The following is a 19,787-nucleotide window of genomic DNA, read 5'->3' on the forward strand; positions in this document are numbered from 1 at the left end:
ACCCCCTATCCAACAAATTCAATTGTGTAAGCCTACACTGCAAAAACTTAAATTTAGTCAAGTGATTTTGTCTTAATTTCAATGAAAGGTTGCTTGTTTTAAGAGATTAATCTAGTTTCAAATAAATTTTTAAGCAAATTTTACTTGTTCCATTGGCAGATTTTTTTTGTACTTGCTACAAGCAACTCAGACCTAATTTTTGTCTTGTGTGAGTGTAATACAACAATTTTCACTTGAAATAAGACAAAAACACTTGATACGATTTCAGATTTTTGCGGTGTACTATGCATTACCAGCAATAAACATGGTGAGAGTTAACGGTATGACTGAGGGACAGTTAAAAAAAAATCTTAGTGGAAGAAACAGACATTTTATTACAAGAATATAGAATGGAAAAAACAGCTGTTAACACATAATTATCAACCATCAAAGATAAACAAAAGGGGATATTTGGCTAAACATCTTGATCTTCAGGGTAAATATATGTGGTGTTTTGAAAATGTAGAAGACCTTAAAAATTAAAATAAGCAATATGATTTGTGGAACAAGAACTACAGCCATGCCCCAGTAACTCAATGAAGAACTCTACAAGCAGTTGTTTAATGAACATATGATGAACTCCAACATTTCACCACACACATCCTAGAAGGAGCCAGAGGCATAAAAGCAAAGAGCCAAGCAAACTTGTAAGACTGACAGCAGCAAGCCTTTGTCGTCTTTGTATTTGGAGTGGATCGTTACTTTGTATGGCTCATTTGTTGGTCATGGACACCAAACTTTTTGTGGCTTCAGCGATATTTTTACTACTTTTTCTCCTGTGTTTGTCTGGAGATCCTACATGTAACGATGGCTGCATTGTTTACATGTGAAATTAGCTGTTAGCAGCCTGTAGCATGTCAATGCTAACTAGTGTAAGGCTTAATGATTTCCCTCGAGCTGAGGAGGAGGAGGTGAGAACGATGTGCTGGTTCTCGGGTGTGAGCTGGGAGGTGAGGACGTGGACCTGTCCTTCCATCCGTCGTTATTGGGAACGTGGGATCTATCTCTGGTGGGATGGACGAGCTAGCTGTGCTAGACTGCTGGGGAGGCTCAGTCCTGGACCCTGTGGAGGTGGAGACTGGCTGGGCTGGAGAGTGGTGGACGAGTGATGGACGGGATGTCGTCATCTATTTTCTTGTGGACCTTTTTGCACTTTCAACACAATTTCTTACTTTTGTTTTATTGATTGCTGCTGTGACTCCTGAATTTCCCCTCGGGGATAAATAAAGTATTTTCTATTCTATTCTATTCTATTCTATTCTATTCTATTCTATTCTATTCTATTCTATTCTATTCTATTAAATGTAATGCTCTGTATGGGCGTTAACCTGGCTAATGCACATTGCTGATTGTTCTTTTTTTTTTCACTGTTAGTACAAACGGTCCTTTTTCGTTGCTGATGGTTAGACATATATTCAAGTAAAGGTTTAAAAATCTGCATGTCTGAACATATATAATAAGCAAAATATCCTATTTTTAATAAGAGATGGCTCTTGCAGGCCCTTCCACTCCTCTTTTGCTCCCATCGAGTAGAAATCCAGTTCCAGTCTGATCCAAAACAACAGCTTTATATTTTTTGTCTGTCACTTCACCTCTAGACCCAGTCAGTATTCAGAAGAGGAGGGACTTCAGTACTATGTACTTTGTCAACAACAATGCCTGTGTAGAAGCTTGTTTTTACAAGAGGAAAGTTTCAGAGCCAGGAGAAGCTGCTAAGACTATTCTCTCATGGTGGCTGTTGGTGCTCCAGCATTAGCTTCACTTCAAACCTCCACTTCGTATGAAGATGCATTTCATTACTGAAGTGAGAACAACATTCCAAGACCAAATTATTGGGAAACCTCTGTTAACTTTTTACAAATATGTGAATAAAAGCATTCTGAAGTCTGTCCTCAGGGTTCTGTGTGTGCTTCAGAGAGATGCCGGTGGTCTGCAATGCATCGTGGGCGATGTCACCCCACATCTGTTCAGTGTGTTGAGGGTAAAAAATGAGGTGTCATGGTCGATTGGCCCACGCTGTTCACAACAGAGCACAGACCGCACTGTGCCTCGCTCGGCGCTGAGGTAAGTACACAGTAAGTGTTTCTTTTCTTCCCCCCATTCCTCCTCCTTCCTCTCCATCTCTCCGTCCCCGACACAAAGTTTTCTCTCTTAAGCTTCTTGGAGTTGTTTTTGTAGTTACGCTCATCTTGAATATTTTCCTGTATTCAAAAATCCAATAAGCCCGTCACTGCGGCCCGCCTACAGCATGATAGATGTGAGGCAGTTTGTTAGATCTGAAATTTATTGTTGAATTAATCGATAAAACACTTGCCGTCTAACGGTGGAAGCTGTTCAGATTGATTCCAGAGCCACATTTTACCTCACTTATGTCCACCCGTTTAAAAAATCAAAAGCCAGCATCGATGTTCATTATTGTTTTCCAGCTCAAGTGGCTGTAACCTCCTGTGATCCGTCTGTCTGTCTGTCCATCTGTCCGTCTGTCTATTTACTACTTTATTACAGAAAGATGATTTAACATCTTCATCAGGAGAAAATGTGGTTGGTCAGATAACAAAATCCGTTAAAGAAAGGTTCATTGACACCTGATTTTGAGGATGACTGTCAGACATTTTCAAAACACAAAAGTTTCTGTCATTGCTCGAGTGGATTGCTTCATTTGGTCACCACGAAACAGCCTGTAAACAACCTCGAGGAGAAAACACACGTAATCAAAGTCTGAGTATTTAAAACTGTTTGGCTCCAGATGATAATTCTGAGTGTCCGACCACAGAAAGGACCCCCACAGAGACAGAGTTTTTTGGATGTTTTTAAACCAGAAACGGGCGTGACATTGCTCTGTTTGTTCAAAGCCACTGAGCTCAGTTGATCCATCCACTGTTTACTCCTCCATCTCTTCCCCTTCATCCTGAGCTGCGTCACAGTCACAGCAGGCTCAGCAATTTGAACCAGACGTCAGTGTCCCCAGCAACATTGTCCAGCTCCTCTTGGGGGAGCCTCAGTTTTCCAGGACTGGATGGGGTCCTGTTTGTGGTGTAGGGACTTCGTACTCTTTCATCTTTCAGCTCACACAGGCTGCATGTTCAGAGATCTGGAGTCACAGACTGAGAAGTTCCTGCACTTGATCTTGTTGGGTTGACTCCTGGACTGCTCTGCTTATTTTGTCAGTTTGTTATTGGTGTAAAGTTAAAAAACAATCTGGTGTTGACACTGTGTTTAATTTTGAAAATCGACAGATGTTGTAATGGAGCTTCAGCCAAGGGTGGACTGGTCATCTGGACGTTCTGGAGAATACCAGAACGACCGGTGCTGCCATCGGCTTACGGCCGGAGCTGCTGGCCCACCGGTGGCAGCAGCCGTTTGGCTGCTGCGCCACCGTCATGTTTTTTTCTCTCTCTTGCTTTACAATATATGCCTACTGCTGTTCCAGGGGAAGCAGCAATGCGCCGGCACGCACTGAGCTCCAAGCTTACTCGCTACTTATCCGTGTTGTGTACAAGTGGGGATGGGAGAAATACACAAGAGAGTAGACACCATCATGGGTGCTAATTCCAGGGGGGCTGCAGGGGACGTGTCCCCCCCTTCCACAAAGTTGTCCCCCCAAAAAATCTTGCTTAAATAACATTTTTCTAGTTGTACAGTAACGTGTTTTGATGGTACAATACAAGTAACCCTAATTAAAACACACTGTCCGACAATTTTAGTTGTTAAAGATCACAACCCTCCTCCCCTCAAAATGGTTTGGTCCAAACTTTCTCACTATGCAAGACATTTGAGAAAGTATCAAAACAATACAGCAAAAATACAGCATTTATTTTAATCCCCCCCCCTTGTCGCATACACATACAATTCTAATAAAAGGCTTAGCTCAGTACTTCCAAGTTGGAAATACATCATGTACCCCCTGCAATGTTCTTTTGTACCCCTTGGGGTACACGTACCCCTGGTTGGGAATCATTGTTCTATACTATGCTCTTAACACCACTTTTCATCAACTACAGTGATACTGCTTTTATTATGAAGGTAAATAATGGGTTAAATGTTTTAGTATTTTGAGACTTGTGTCTCTGGCTGATGATCTTTTGAGCACCTGTTGTTGTGGGCTGGGCCAATTCAAAGTCCAGGGCTGTTTTTCAGTCCCAGTCCGCCACTGGCTTCAGCCCCTGACTTCCTGTCGTGCTCAATCTACTCTATGGATGTGTTGTTGCTCCAGCATCCAGCAAAAATAGAAGTCTATCAGTTCACATCAGATGTGATGGAGCAGAGATGGTGCGTTTTTAGCCACCATGTTTAGTTGAACCAATTTGACCAGATCCTTTTGTTACTAAAGAAGTAGCAGCTGGACCTACAGGATGTCAGCTCTTTAGACCCTTTCTGAAATGCTGAGTCCAGACACACCTTGCAGGAGACTCAGTTTGACCGCCTGGTTCTCCTTCTTCCTTTCTCTACCACATCACAAAGAAGAAAGCTCACACAGACTGAATATGGACACAAGAAGTCTTACTTTTGTATTTTAAAAGAAATCTGTGTTTATATGACGGCGTGTTGGCCTGTTGTTCGTTGTGGACCCACAAATGTTGTTGCAAAAACAGACACAAACTGTGTTACATGGTTCCTAGGCAGCTGGCTGAGTAGTCCTATTCTTCTCATGCTTCTTCATCATCTTCCTCTTGCTTTAAAAAAATAAGCATTAAAGCATATAAACGTTCTGTTGGATGAACATCGAGTTGCGTGTAAATATGTAAAAAAAAAAGAAGCTGATCCAGTAATAAGCAGCGTTGTTTCACAGAGGTGAAAATTTTGGACTTGTTACTTTGGTTGCAGGTTGGAGCAGTGCGGGGTTTGAATGTCAGCGTATCAAATGTAGAATGAAACACATTTAGGCTATCGGCCAGTTCTTGGTTCACAGCCATGTTAAGGGGATGGATGGACTGTCAGTGTGTGAGGAAAGTTGCCTTGAGCAACTCTGTGAAAAGGTCAGAGAGAAGAAACTTTCAAGGCAAGCTTAAAGTTTCCTTTACAGAAATGAAAACTGTCTTACTTTGTTTTACAAAAACACTAAATCTCACATGATTTTAGAGAGTATTGCAGGCTGTTGAGATGAAAGCTTTAAAATCATGCCGCAGTATCTGACCTGATGTCATCCATAGTTTGATGTAAAAAGCTTTTATAGTCTGAACATCCTCCTTTCTAAATGCTGGAACAGGTTCAACATCATTTTAACTAAATCCTCTTTTGATTAGAAATAGTTTTTGATCCATTTTGAGCACAGTCCTTGTATCAAACAGAAAATCATGGACGCTTGTTCTCAGCTCACAGTTCAAAGCCAGCAACCCAGATGGTCTGGGGATCAGAAGAGTCCGTGTCATGGGGAGCTCACAGATCTGTGAAGGTTATCTGTTCATTAATGCTGAACAATATCTACAGGTTTAGGAGCAACATATGCTGCAATCCAGACAACAACTTTTTGAGGAATATTTCATATTCCATTTCATATTTCAGGCAATGACAAACCACATTCACAGATTACAGCAGCATGGCTCTGTAGTAGAAGAGTCCAGGTGCTGAACTGACCTGTCTGCAGTCTTGACTTGTCCCTCAATGAAAACATTTTGAGTATAAAATGAAAATAAATACACGAATAAATAAATGCATTTAAAAAAGTATATATATTTTAAAAAAGGTCAAAGGAGACCCTTGAGGATGAGGGCATTTTATCCCACTTCACATAACATGTAATGCTCCCCCTGGTCCAGCACCTGTAGAACTGTGGTGACAGTGATCACACCGCTCCACCTCACTCATCAAATTTATCCAAACATCATGGACTTAATGAGAATTACAGTCAAAACAGCAGCTGGGTAACAAGTAATGCTCTTCTTAATGTTTATTCTCCCCTGACGGAGTGTCTGTCAAAGTGCCGCGCTGCATTTCCTGTTAGTCATCACGCCTGTGGAGCCTGCTTCATCTAATTTCACAGCTGACAGTTGGCAACCATTCAGGCTCACACACTGTGGCAGGGAAACGTGTGTGTGTGTGTGTGTGTGTGTGTGTGTGTGTGTGTGTGTGTGTGTGAGATTACCATGTTGGGTACTTGGTCTCAAGTTGCCAGTTGGCTTCATTTAAAACTGTTGGACGGTCAAACATCTCCAAACTCTCCTTCCTAAACTCATCTTTTTGATGCTGGAGCTGGTTGAAGTTCTGAGGTTAGGAGTGTCATACAAAGAAGGAATCTGTAGAGTAATAAGTGATGTATAAAAAAGATGAGATGACAAGTGATCAAACTGAATAGAAATTAAAACAAATATATAATTCAAAGCAACATTTAAATATATATAAAATAGCCCTATGTTTTTTTGGCTATTTAGAGGAAATGAACACTACATTTCAAAATAAAATTCTAACAAGTCTCCGTGAACATCTGGTGCAACTTTTAAAGCGGAGAATTTGATCGGTTAACAGACAGATTCAGGGATTTCTACAACGTATGAATATAGAATAGAACTTTATTGTAGAATAGAATAGAATAGAATAGAATAGAATAGAATAATTGTAACAAGTACAATGAAATTGAAGTCACAGCAGCAATCAAGAAAACAAAAGTAAGAAAGTGTATAGAAAGTGCAAAAAGGTCCATAAGAAAATAGATGATGACAGCTTGTCCATCATCCTCCAGTTCAGCCAGCCTCCACCTCCACAGGGTCCAGGACTGAGCTTCTTCAGCAGTCTGTTCAGTCTCTGTCTCCTGGATCCTGTCTGCTCACAGTAGGTGAAGCTCTTTCAATGTGGCGTTGGTGTCTGATGTTAGCTCCGTTAGCCGTGTCTGTGAATAGCATGATGCTACTCTAACCACTGGTATACCCTCTGTTGCTGGGTTAGCATGGCTAGCTCATCCATTGTAGACAGATCTTATGTTTCCAATAACAATGGATAGAGGGACAGGTCGATATTGTCACTTCTTTGCTCACACCTGAGAACCAGCACGTCCTCCTCACCTCCTTCTCTTCACCTTGTGGGAGGACATCAGGCCTTACACCAGTTAGCATTGACATGCTACAGGCTGCTAACAGCTGAGTTCACATGTTAATAATGCAGCCATGGTTACATGTAGGATCTCCAGACAAACACAGGAGAAAAAGTAGTAAAAATATCACTGAAGCCACAAAAAGTTTGGTGTCCATGACCAACAAATGAGCGCTGCAAAATAATGATCCATTCCTAATGCAAAGATGACAAAAAAGCTCAGTATAAAAACCCCAGCAGTGCTGCTTTCTGTCCATGTTTACAATATAGTATACTTTATAAACCCCTCTTCATCTGTTTCATCATTATAAACCTATAGGTCACAGAGAGCTTAAGAATTCTCAGGAAGCCATATGTTTCATATCTCTTGACTTATTCAATTTCATTGACAAAGTGTATTAAAAACCTTTACTGCTGACTTGCTGTAGACTGTCATCAAGAGGTGCTTTTCTCTCTCTCTCTTTTTATTTTTATTTTTGTCCTGATCAGCCAAGACATTAAGACACCAGATTTTTGCACAATGTTTTATTGACATTGTTTGTATTGTTTGTTATATATTTTTTTCATTGCAACTTAATCATTTTTTATTTTGTTAGGTTTATTTTATCTTTATATTTTGATTAAAGGTCCTACCAAATATGCCTGCTCATTACTTACAATATGTGCATGTATAGTTAGGTACAATAAATCAATTTATAATTAAAAAAAAGGATATGTATCAATAAAATGATGGTTTTAAAGTTTGTGGGGGAACAACATTACAACTAAAATATAACCAAAAAAACTAACATTCCTCAGAGGTGATAACATTAGGGGAATGTTAGGGGATTGTTGAGGGACCCAAACATCTAATCAACACGTGACGTTTAGAGAACATAGCAAAAACTTTACATAGCAGCCAAGGGGCAACCTGAATCCTTATTAAAAGTAACCTTCAAGGAATGTGACTGCAACTGCAGTCACATTCATTATGCTAAGCTCTCATGAGAGCTTAGCGTAATGAGAACGTTCTGGGAACCAAAAATTGTTGGTAACGTAGTGTTAATTTTTGACCATTAAAAAAACTTTTAAAAACTGCTCACAGGAGCTTTAAGCCTCAACAGAAACCTTAAAAAAAACTCTCCTTAAACTGCTGATACCTAGTGGGCAGCTTTGGATTTGAAGTTGTATTTCCGCATGTAAGTTTTCTGAATCCCCTACCACATGTCTTGCACAGCCTGAGATCCTCAGCCCTTCTCTTATTCCTTCACATGAACTATATTCCTCTCTTCACAGTCTCTCCTCTGACTTTCAGTCCAGATTGTTGATATTTTCAGGCTCTCACAGGCAATCTCTCCCCCCGCTGCACAATAGACTATGTTTAATCAATATGCTGAGACAGAGCTCTCTGGCACAGCGGCTGATAAAAGGGGACAAAGGAAAACGATCTGCCATCAAGCTTGGGAAACTATTGTCTCATTCTTTTGGTTTTCCTTTCTATTTTCCCCATCTAAAGACAATCTCATCCGGCAGAAGGAACACCTCGAATATATCCGAGAAATCTTCATCAGAAGCTTTAAATTCACACAGACTAAATAAAGCAGGGATTTGAGAGCTGTTGGTGTGGCTCCCATGACTGAACACAACTTGAACGGAGCTCCCTCCTGGTGGATGAGCTCCTCCTACATCAGGTGGTTCAGCTTCAGCTTTTCCGGCCTCTGAGAACCAGCTCACCTCACTACAACAGAAACACACTGTAAACCTCTTTCATCACTCTGACTGTCCACCTGCTTCACACAGGAAGCATCCACCACATGAACTTCACATGTGCAGGAAATCCTCCATACCAGAGGTTTTCAGCCCTGAGGATGGATGGAAAGATCCAACTCACCCAACAGATCTGATGGGGAACTCTGTCTTTGTTAGAGTGTGTGTTTGTGTTTGTGTGTGTGTGTGTGTGTGCTTCCAGGGTGACACTGTTAGTACTGGGCTTGTGGGAGTGAATTAACATTGCTGCGTAATCACTCTGCATTATGCAGCGGCTCAATAACTTGACACTGCAGGTCACTGGCATGTCAAGCCGCTCCTGTCGATACGTGCTTCACCCGACCACACATCCAAACACAAACACACCAATACTTCCTGCGGGCAGCCATGACTTATATACTCTGAGGTGGAGAAGATAACACAGTGATGTGATCAATAGCACTTTGGTGGCAAACACTCCCTGTCCCTGTGCCCTGAGGATATATACTGTTAGAGGGCAGTAAAACTCTAATGGAATCGCCCTCCCTTTTCTTCTCTCTTTATTTTAACCTTATCTTTATTACCATCGCTGTCCCTCTCTGCTGTAAAATATCTCTTTCTCTAAGGGCAACTATTCTTTGCAGAGAAGATGTTTCCATCCTCCAAAAAGATCCACTCAGAGCCCCGAGTTTATGTAGCGGCTCAGTTTGTGACTATAGATGTGTCAGCATGAACATGTACAGCAGAAGGGCAGATAATCGAAATCAGACAGAGGACCCAAAAGAGAGAATACACTCTCCATCATTCATGTACTTCACCCCTGGGCTCGTTTTTAATGGAGTGAGGAAGTACCTTACCTAAAAACACAAAGCATGTGACAATAAGTGCTGTTCAAACCAGTAGTTCCAGGAACTACTCCTGTGGCCTATTGTTGTCTGTGTTTCCATGGAGCGTGAAGGCTGCGCAAAACCAGCTGGTGATGCATGGAGAAAAAATAAGAGTAGTTGCACTACACTGCCACACCAATAGAGGGCAGTAAGACAATGACAAACGCCATTCAGCATAAAGGACTGTAATGTGTGACACCACAGTTAGGGGTGATTCACATGACAACAGTTTTAGGGTGAAACACAAAAGTATTTTTGCAAGAAATGGTATTTTAGCCGACCTAAAACGCAAACTTTTGAAAATGGCCTCCAGAGGGGATTTTTTAGAAACGCTGCTGCCACCGTTTCCATGTAAACAGTAAGCCTATGGCATTTTCAGTGGAAATGCTGAAGTCACGCTCTACTCCATACGAGAGTATACAAAAGTCTACCAATCATTGCAGACTACCGTGGTGTGCTTGTGTTGCTCAATCTGCTGAATCTGCTGACTGTCTTTCAACAAAATGTTCATCTGTAGCTCCACTTCTGCTCTTAGTATTTACCAAAACACCAGATGATCGGCCCAACTCTACTTCAGTGGAGACCTATCAAAAGCCGCACCTGGACAAGATAGTTATAGCGCCACCTACAAAGTATTCAGTCCCTCAGTGTTTCTGTGTAAAGGCAGAATTTTGTCTTGGAGTCCTGGGATGAAACATTATCATGTTAACAGGGCCTCAGCTTGTGCTGGTTTTGATCATGCTTCTTTAACTACAGATGGGTTTGTTTGACTTGAAAGTTCACAAACCAGGACCTAATGAGCATCAATCATGTTAAATTCAAAGATGGCTGTCTCATGTACAGGATCCTGCACGGCTTGGCTCTTCCGCCTTTTGGTGCTTTTATAAAAGAGAAAACATCCACAGACAGATGAACCAGGCCTGTTGTTTTTTTTAGACATGGCAAACCAAGACTCATCATCTGTGGAAATCTCTGCACACATTTCACACCAAAGTGGGGGTGGAAGATAATTTTCTGCAATAAGTGTGAGGAGATTTTGTCCTTAAAAAGACTAATGTTAGGTTAGGACTCCTAGACTCCAGAGCAAGGTTAAGACATTGTACCCTGGGCTAGGGTAACCACAGCTAGAAGTCATAATTTTGTGCTCATACCAGAAACACAGCACCATCCTCATACACGCTCTTACTTTGAAAACGGCAACTTCTGGTTGCACAGTATATATCTATATATATATATATATATATATATATATATATATATATATATATATATATATATATATATATATATATATATATATATATATATATATATATATATATAAAACAGACATGTTTTTTTGTTTCTGTATTCTAACGTTAATTTGTTTTTGTTTTTAGAAAGAAAAAATGAAAATCAACCAGCTTTAAAAGTTTTGTTTATCCATTCTTGACCCTGCTAAAGAATAATACCTTGATTTTCAATTATCATTCTTGAATTTTTAATTGAAAATCAAATAACCACCATTTCTTTCTTTTCTTCGTCTTCATTTTTTTTCAATGATCCTTTTCTGAGCCATTCCTGAAGACTTCTTCTGTGTTGAACAGCTGTTGTAAACTGGAGGTCCACTAACAAGTTCAGTTGAAAGTCTCTGGTTTACAGGGTCACAATTTAATCTGTAACACCAGAACCTGTGAGAGACATATTCACATTATCGGGCTCAAAGAAAACCATTGTTTAGTAGTTATTTTACCAAGCCTATCACAGCTGGATGTCATTTGATAGTGTATGGAGGAAATTAAAAAACTGTGGATGCTCCACCAACCAGAAAGGTTAAGCTGACAGGCCCCAGCCCTCATAAGTTCCTGGACCAATGGAGAGCATCACAAAATTTAGGCTCCAGTTCCTTGAGAAACTATGCAGTCGAAAAGCACCTTTAGTTCCAGTAAGACATGAAAAGTTTTCTGTGCTGTTGTTTCTAAAAGCCATGGTGGCTGCATCTGATCTTTCTATCTCCAGCACTCACGTGCGGCTGTAGGGGATTTCCCAGATGCAAACACGGCATTCATGGTTGAACAGCTTCGAACATCTGTCTTTATGGAAGGTTTCAGTGATGTCATCATGCGTCTGTTTTTGCCAACTCATCACTATGAGGATAGTTTGCCTCCAGCCAAACTATCGCTGGCTACGCCATGAGATTTCCTGTATTCTCCTGTTAGGGTGGAACATTTTTGGCAAAGGTTTCAAGTATTGTTTTCATGGCTGGGAAACTGGCCCCTGACCTCTCTCACAAGCACCTTTTCCGAAAACAGGCCTACTGCAGGTCTGGCTCCAGACCTCACCTCAGCTAAAATCTCACAAATATCATATGAAATGGATATCTTTATGTTGAGCCTTTAAATTAGGGCTCAATGATTATGGAAAATTATCTAATTGCATTTTTATTGGACCGATATTGCGATTGCGATTTAGCATGCAATTACTATTATTATTATTATTATTACTATTATTATTATTATTATTATTATTATTTTATCTTATTATTATTATTTTATCTTATTTTTTATTTAATTTAATTTAATTTAATTTAATTTATTTTATTTATTTAATTTATTTATTTATTTATTTTTCGGGGGGGGGGGATTCTTTTGCATTATTTACTTAAAACAATTAATAAATTATTCTATATCATTCTATAGCATGAAGGGCAGGCCTACATGTTATGGAGAAATGAAACAGATTCAAACACGAAATGGTACAAATAATATATCTTTATTTAACCATCACCATCACAGAAGAAGAAAAGAATATTGACTGATTAAATGATTTAACTTCAAGCCTTGTAGACGTGTAATATTTTTGCCAGAAAAAAACAGCATTTTGACTTTTGCTGGTATAAGGAAGAAGGAGCACAAGTTACCAAGTTACTATATCCCCTCCAGGTCTGTGTACATGAAACTTCATTTAAAAAAAAAAAATTTAATTGCAGACTCTGGGATTTGAAAGTTGCACTCTGTTTCATTGCGATGTTGGTTTAAATTTGATTTACTGTTCAGCCCTACTTTAAATTCGCCCTGACACGGCCTCATGAGTCTGGTTCAGCTCAACATATCTGCCCATTAAAGAAGAGTTTATCTCTGCAACTGTGATGCTGATTGCTTTTCAAGTGGCTGAAATGGGGTCTATATTTATAATATTAAATACAGAACAGTATGTTTTACGTCTGGGGCGTTATGAGATAATTTTTAACGTGACTGGTGCTAGAGCTGGGAAAAACAGGGTCAGCAGCAAGTCTCTGCTTTGGGTTCTCAGAGTGGACCAAAGACACTGATGTCTTAAACTTGTGCGTCAGTAGTCGTGAGTGTGTCTTCACAGCTCCTGCAATAGAAATTCAGACCTTTTATCTGTCCTCCAAATGTTGCCAGAGGTTAGGGTGTAGAGCTAGTGAGATCAATGTGACCATTCACTGGGGATCCTGTACTCACTCAGCATATTAAACTGCCACAGTGGTTGTGTTTAATGATTACATGTTGCCTGAGGATGGCAGTAAAAGAAGCTTGTTGAGCCTGAAGTAAAAGTCATCCTCTGGGACCGTGTTTGTTATCCTTCTGCTGATGTTGAATAAAGAGAGGAGGGGGACGCAGAGAAGCAAAAAATCACAGAGTATCTAAAAAGAAATATGCAGCCAACATCCCAGCTGTCAATCAATCCAAGTGAAGCTCTAGACAGAAAATACAACATTAAACAACTGCACAGGAGCAGCACTCAAAAAAACACACCATGAAGACAAGAACAAGGAGACAACGAGCTGTTCGGAATCAGCAGGTCGAGGTTGTGAAATTCATTTTCATAAGCAGAAAATCAGAGGATCCAGCACTCAGAGCTTTGGTCGGAAACACAAGACTCAAGGGAGTTGACTGCTGGACCAGATCATGAATGTGATCACTGCACAGACTGCCTTCTTTGTTGCAAACAGCTTTTGCATTTGTGTATAGATTGCACGTGTCAGTGAGAGCTCAATACCGTCTTCACTGAGAGTCAAACTGTCAGCAGAAAACCGGTTCCATTTATGTACAAAACATCCTCTCTTCGTCTTGAGTGCTCTCTGCAGGTGTGAGGGAAGCTGTAAAGCTGCACCGAGGCTCTTCAGATGTACGCACTCAGAGTCGTGTGAGGCTCATCTGTTCCTCCTTCATCTGCTGTGACAGAACACTCAATACCGTGTAAGCGCCAAACCACTTAAACACATAAAGATATGGATTAACAGTGTTGAGATCCATTACGGGTCTCCTGTAACTGTAAGTGAAATGTTATGTGCCGCTCTTTAGAAAGCAGGACTGATTGTGTAACATACTGCTCTTTAGGAGAAGCAGCCAGTCGAGGGCTTCACTGATTTTTCAAACAGAGGCTTTCAAGCCGCCATCTTCGAAAATTCTGTAAAACCCAATTCAAGTACTCAATTCCTTTCTTTAAGGTCATTATTGATATTACATGCACATGGTCAGGGATTTTTCATTCCATTACATCTAAAATTCCAGTTTGAATATCTTTCTGTGATTGGTTTCCACCCCCAAAATCAACAGCATGAACCAAATCTCTGTAAAAAAATATTAGAAACAAAGACACAAACAAACAAACAAAAACAAGTGTAAAAGCAACACCTTTCCACTGTGAATCACATAATTTGATTCTATCAGGAACCAAAGGGAGAGAAGAGAAATTATTTCTGGAGTCTTTAAAGGATAAGTTCGGTTTATACACTTTTTACATTGTTTATAGAATGAAGTAGAACAAAATAATAGAGTACTCTGCATGCACAGTACTTTCTGGAGCGCTGACTCCTTTCTTTGAGGGGCAAACGTAAACAAAGTCTTTGTCAGTTCAGAGGTCATTACAGCCAAACAGCGCTGCCTGGAGTGACACAGACTGCAGCAGAGGACTAACCCGGAGCGGACCATGATGGAATATTGGTGAAAAACATGAGTTTTTGGACGATTAATGCCGTTTTAGGTGCGGCGCTGTCTATGCCCTGATGGATCCCATTATACGGATGTCCGCTGCACGATTTTGGATCTCAATATTTTCCGAAGCACTGCTTGGATCAGGAAAGCCTTCTGGGTGAGTATTTCATTCTATAAACAATGTAAAAGCTGTATAAACCGAACTTATCCTTTAAGTCTGCAGAAGAAAGAAACCTGTCTATAGTTAATAAACTATGTGACCACATTCTTCCCTAATCTGTCAGGGATTTTACACTTTTCTTTCAAATTAATACTGTAACTGACTTTAGTAATCTGACAGTATTTTAACATCTCTAACGTCTTTAACATTTTTACAGTAACTTGCTGGCAACTTGCTGCAAGTGAGATATTGTAAAATTTACAGCAACCTTTACAGTACAGTCTCACTCTTGTATGGTTTAGAATGGAATAGAATAGAATAAAATAGGATAGAATAGAATAGAATAGAATAGAATAGAATAGAATAGAATAGAATAGAATGGAAAATACATTATTTATCCCCGAGGGGAAATTCAAGAGTCACAACAGCAATCAAGAAAACAAAAGTAAGAAAGTGTATAGAAAGTGCAAAAAGGTCCATAAGGAAATAGATGATGACAGCTTGTCCATCATCCTCCAGTTCAGCCAGCCTCCACCTCCACAGGGTCCAGGACTGAGCTTCTTCAGCAGTCTGTTCAGTCTCTGTCTCCTGGACCCTGTCTGCTCACAGCAGGTGAAGCTCTTCCAATGTGGCGTTGGTGTCTGGTGTTAGCTCCGTTAGCCATGTCTGTGAATAGCATGATGCTACTCTACCTTATAGTAACCTCTCTGTTGCTGGGTTAGCATGGCTAGCTCATCCATCTTTTTGGAGATAGACCTTACGTTCCCAATAGCGATGGATGAAAGGACAGGTCCATGTCGTCACTTCTTAGCTCACACCTGAGAACCAGCATGTTGTCTTCACCTCCTTTGCCTCACCTTGTGGGGAAACATCAGGCCTTGCACTAGTTAGCATTGACATGCCTCAGGCTGCTATGTAAACAATGCAGCCATCGCTACATGTAGGATCACCAGAAAAACTCAGGAGCAAAACTAGTAAAATATCGCTGAAGACAAAACCAGTTTGGTTTTGGCAGAATTTAAAAAGCAGTCCAACATCAAAAAGCGACAAAAGTCTCAGAAAGGTGAAGACAATATATGATAAGATATATTTATGTATATGAAACTTTCCTGAGGTTTGGCAGGGATATCCAATAGTGTTATAATGAGTTTAATACTTTGACTTTTTAGCCACATTGAGTTACACTGGCCACATCATGTTTTGGTGATATCACAACAATAGGCCAATTTCAGACCAAATTTGATCATTAAACTCATTTGGTCTTGCTTGTCCCAAATAGCAAGGAGAAATAAAAAATGATAAATTGAGCTTACTTTGAAGTTAGAAGTTGTGTAATTCATCCTACACTTGTTATAAACAGCAACCTTTAAATGGAAAGCAGGAAGTTATGTAGGTTAGGGTGCCACTAAGGTGAGAGGCCTTATTTTCTTTTCGAAGAATGAGTGCAAGGATGTCGGATGTGTAGGATATCACTCCAGGAGCCTGTCCCAATGGTAAATTGATGACATGTTGTGGAATGTGGTTTTTATTCCATCATGTAACAGGTTTAGAAAAGTTTGAGGAGTTCTGTTTTCTGTCTATTGTTTCTAGGATGACATCATCGTGAAATGATGGACTCAGTTATCATCATTCAAATAAAAACTACATTAGAATGTTCCCATTAAGTTTTATGTCCTGATAAAATAACATATTAGCAAAAGAGCTGTCAGGTAAAATAAATGTCCTACATTGGCCTTCATAAGATCTACAGAGAAATATGTTTTCATGAAAAAAACCGGGACCTCCTGTGTATCTTCTGAAACAGAATGCAACCTGAGGCAGACAAGATAGCATGCCAAAGCTTTAATAAATGATCCAGCGAATAAAGAGTGAAAAACCTGGAAGTGTTTGAGAGATAAAGGCCATCAAGGAGGAGAGGAAGTGCCACAACAAGCTTATTAGCAAGCATATCAGCCGGGGAGATAACAGGAGACAGCGCTCACTGGAAGGCTGCAGTGTACTCACAGTGACAGAGCAAATAATGAGCCAATCACACCAGATTTCAGATATACATGGACGAGGTGGAGAGATGAGTGTGTGTGGCATTAGGAGAGAAGGCTTTATTGGACAGGTACATTCCCCTGTGCTTCGTATTTGTAAAGGAGAAACAGAGGAAAGATTTCAGTGATGCATTTTTTAAACCAGCGCTCATCATTATATTTCACAACGATGGTTCAACAGCCAGTGGGTAATGTGAAGGAAGTGAGGCCTACAGAGAAGTATGAGGAGGTACAATCTGCAACATCCTGTTCAGATAGTGCTGAGAAAACTAATGTGGTGAGCGTTATCAGGAATCTTTAGGCTGGATGTCCTCATCTCTGAAATAAAGGACTTCACAGGTTAGGCCACATGTTTGGGTTGGTATCAGTTTGTTTACAGAACGGATATGGGCGTAGTTTCAGTAAAGTCACTGTTAGTCTCTCAGGAAGTGATGGTAGCTCAAAAACAGCTGTCACCATATCAGAAATGCTGACTCACTCCAACTTTTCATGAGCCTAGACGCTGACCAGAGGAGTTCAAGTCTTGTCCTAGCCACTGATATGTAGCCACTAACAGCTACAATGCATTCTCCTGTCAGTCAGCTCATCCTGCCCCTTATTATGCAATTTATGCAAAGCCCTCAGCCTTTAAACACTGTTAGAACATATAATATCAAAGAATTATCACCTGTACAGGTGTTTATGTACACCTGTGTCTGTACAAGGCTGAAGTCATGGTTAATTCTGTAGTAAAGAATGACACAACACTGGGCCTAAAGGAGACTCCTTTGCTTTTGGAGCTAGCCTCTAGTGGACAGTAAATGAAATGCAGTTCATCCGTTTTTTAGCCTAGGCTTTATATTTCTACACTGAAGGTTGCAGGTTGGTATCATGAATATTTCCTTTGCTATGCAGAACCAAGTTAGATCCATGTAGACACAGTTTGGCTTTTGTTAGGCAGAGTTTGAAACAGCGAGCAACATGTTAAAAATAAATTGACAAACTGCCAGTGCTGTTCAAGCATCTTTACTTGATTTCAAAAAGATAATAGAAAAAAAAAAGGTCCCTATTTTCCTCTCGCTGGTGTTTTAGAAAACCCTTATTTCACCCTCTGTCTGAAACCCAGCGGCAACCTCCTGTCTAAGAATATAAGAAAATGAGGAAGTGCTAAAATCTGCTGTTTCTCGAGTGTTCGCTTGAGGCTGGCTCTGGAAGTACCAGAAGTCACAAACACACCAAGCCAAAAAAAGCAGAAATAAACCTATTTACAGCCTGGTTTAAAAAACATCTCCTGTTTGAATCGTTAACTTTACTATTGGCATACACTGTACAAGGGGTGAATTTTTTTCTAACTCGACAATTAAGAGAGCTCGCCTAATCAGAGGAACAGCTCACCTCACGTAACTGATGTGCACCCTGTATACTTGAAAATCCTGTCACTTCCAATATGGCCACTATAGATGGTTTGCTCCAAAAACGGGTGACGTCAGGGAGACTACGTCCATTAATTACACAGTTTTTGTCTGAAGCACTTTGTGTTGGCTGCAGTCTCTTTAAGGTTCCTGCTCCACAAACCCCCTTCCCTCTGATTGGACAGCCCTCTGGAGGCCTCTCAGGAGCAGAGCTAAAGGCAAACCTTACTGATCGAGGCCCACCCCTGTAACATGACATAAACTAGATCCTTATATGATGACTTTACCAATGAAAGAAGGTGTTTACTTTTGACACATTGAGTCTCTACAACTTTAAATTTAACTCCCATGAGGCAACTCTAAATACAAACTAAAAAGAAACAGCATTAGATCCAAGTGACAACCCTCTGTTTCTAAAATTATGAAGCACATGTGGAAGTGTAAAGTTGAAAAGAGCAGTTGTTTGAGTGTCCACTCGAGGCTGGCTTCAGAAACATTTGAAACCACAAACACACCTGTTTAAAACATGTTTATAGTGAAAAACAACAGGTTTTTGGCGCTGGTGTGGCCTTGAGCAGGGGGTGTCAAAACTTTTTTTCACTCTTAGTACTTATTGGCATATTTTTTCAACACTATTTGTCAATGATTTATTTTAGTGATTTCTGAAAAAAATAGTCACTAAGTGCTCTCAAACATTCTTTCACCATCATTAGAGACGTATGAAATCAAACCTCACCTGTCCTCAATCGTCTCATGATACCAGATGATAAGTGGTCAGTTTTCTGCAGTGGTACATGCTGCATAAACATTAGTGACCTCTGCTTCATCTTAAGATTTTTTTTTCCATTAGGGGGCAATGTGTAGAAAATATATCAGGATTGTTATAATTATTATTTTATGGCAGGATCAGAATCTAGATTTTTTCAGGTTTGTTTTTCATATTCAGAATATTTTGACCTGCAAAGAACATTTTTAGCCCCGGATATTTTTTTAACCTTCATTCTGCACTATTTTATGCACCGGTTTTCTGCACCATCATTGAAAGATGTCATAATGTAAGATGTTATAAAAAGAACTTGGGAAATGATGGGAACTTCACACTTGTCTTAAAACAATGCATTGCACACCTTGTATTAGCTGACTACTGAGATCCTGTGCACACATGCCCACCTCAGGAGCATGGTGTGGATGCGGCCCTGTAACAGGAACCGTTCCCGGTGCTTGTTAGGAATATTCTACTCAAATGATCGCCCAAGGTTCTCTTCACAGGATTATAAAATGTCAGTTATGTTCTTGTGAACAAAAACAAAGGTTGGTGAATGATTTACAGACTTATCCCCATAAGAAGTAACATAATATAATGTATTTCAAAGACAGCTTATTTATTCCTATAGTCATGGTGCATGTGGAGAGGATTATAAGGAATAGACATGTGAGTACTCTATCTTGAAGCACTTTTTTTAAAAACACCCCTGCCCCCCCTCTTCATTTTTTTATTTGTATTATTTTCTTTCTGTCATGTCTTGATAATGCAACCTCTTGAAAGCTTAAATCTGAGGGTGACATCAGGCCTGTTGAAATAA

This window comes from Halichoeres trimaculatus, unplaced genomic scaffold (genome assembly GCF_033239565.1).
Source record: "Halichoeres trimaculatus isolate MK-OKI-2021-1 unplaced genomic scaffold, fHalTri1.1 fHalTri1_scaffold_17, whole genome shotgun sequence".
NCBI classification, from domain to species: domain Eukaryota; kingdom Metazoa; phylum Chordata; class Actinopteri; order Labriformes; family Labridae; genus Halichoeres; species Halichoeres trimaculatus.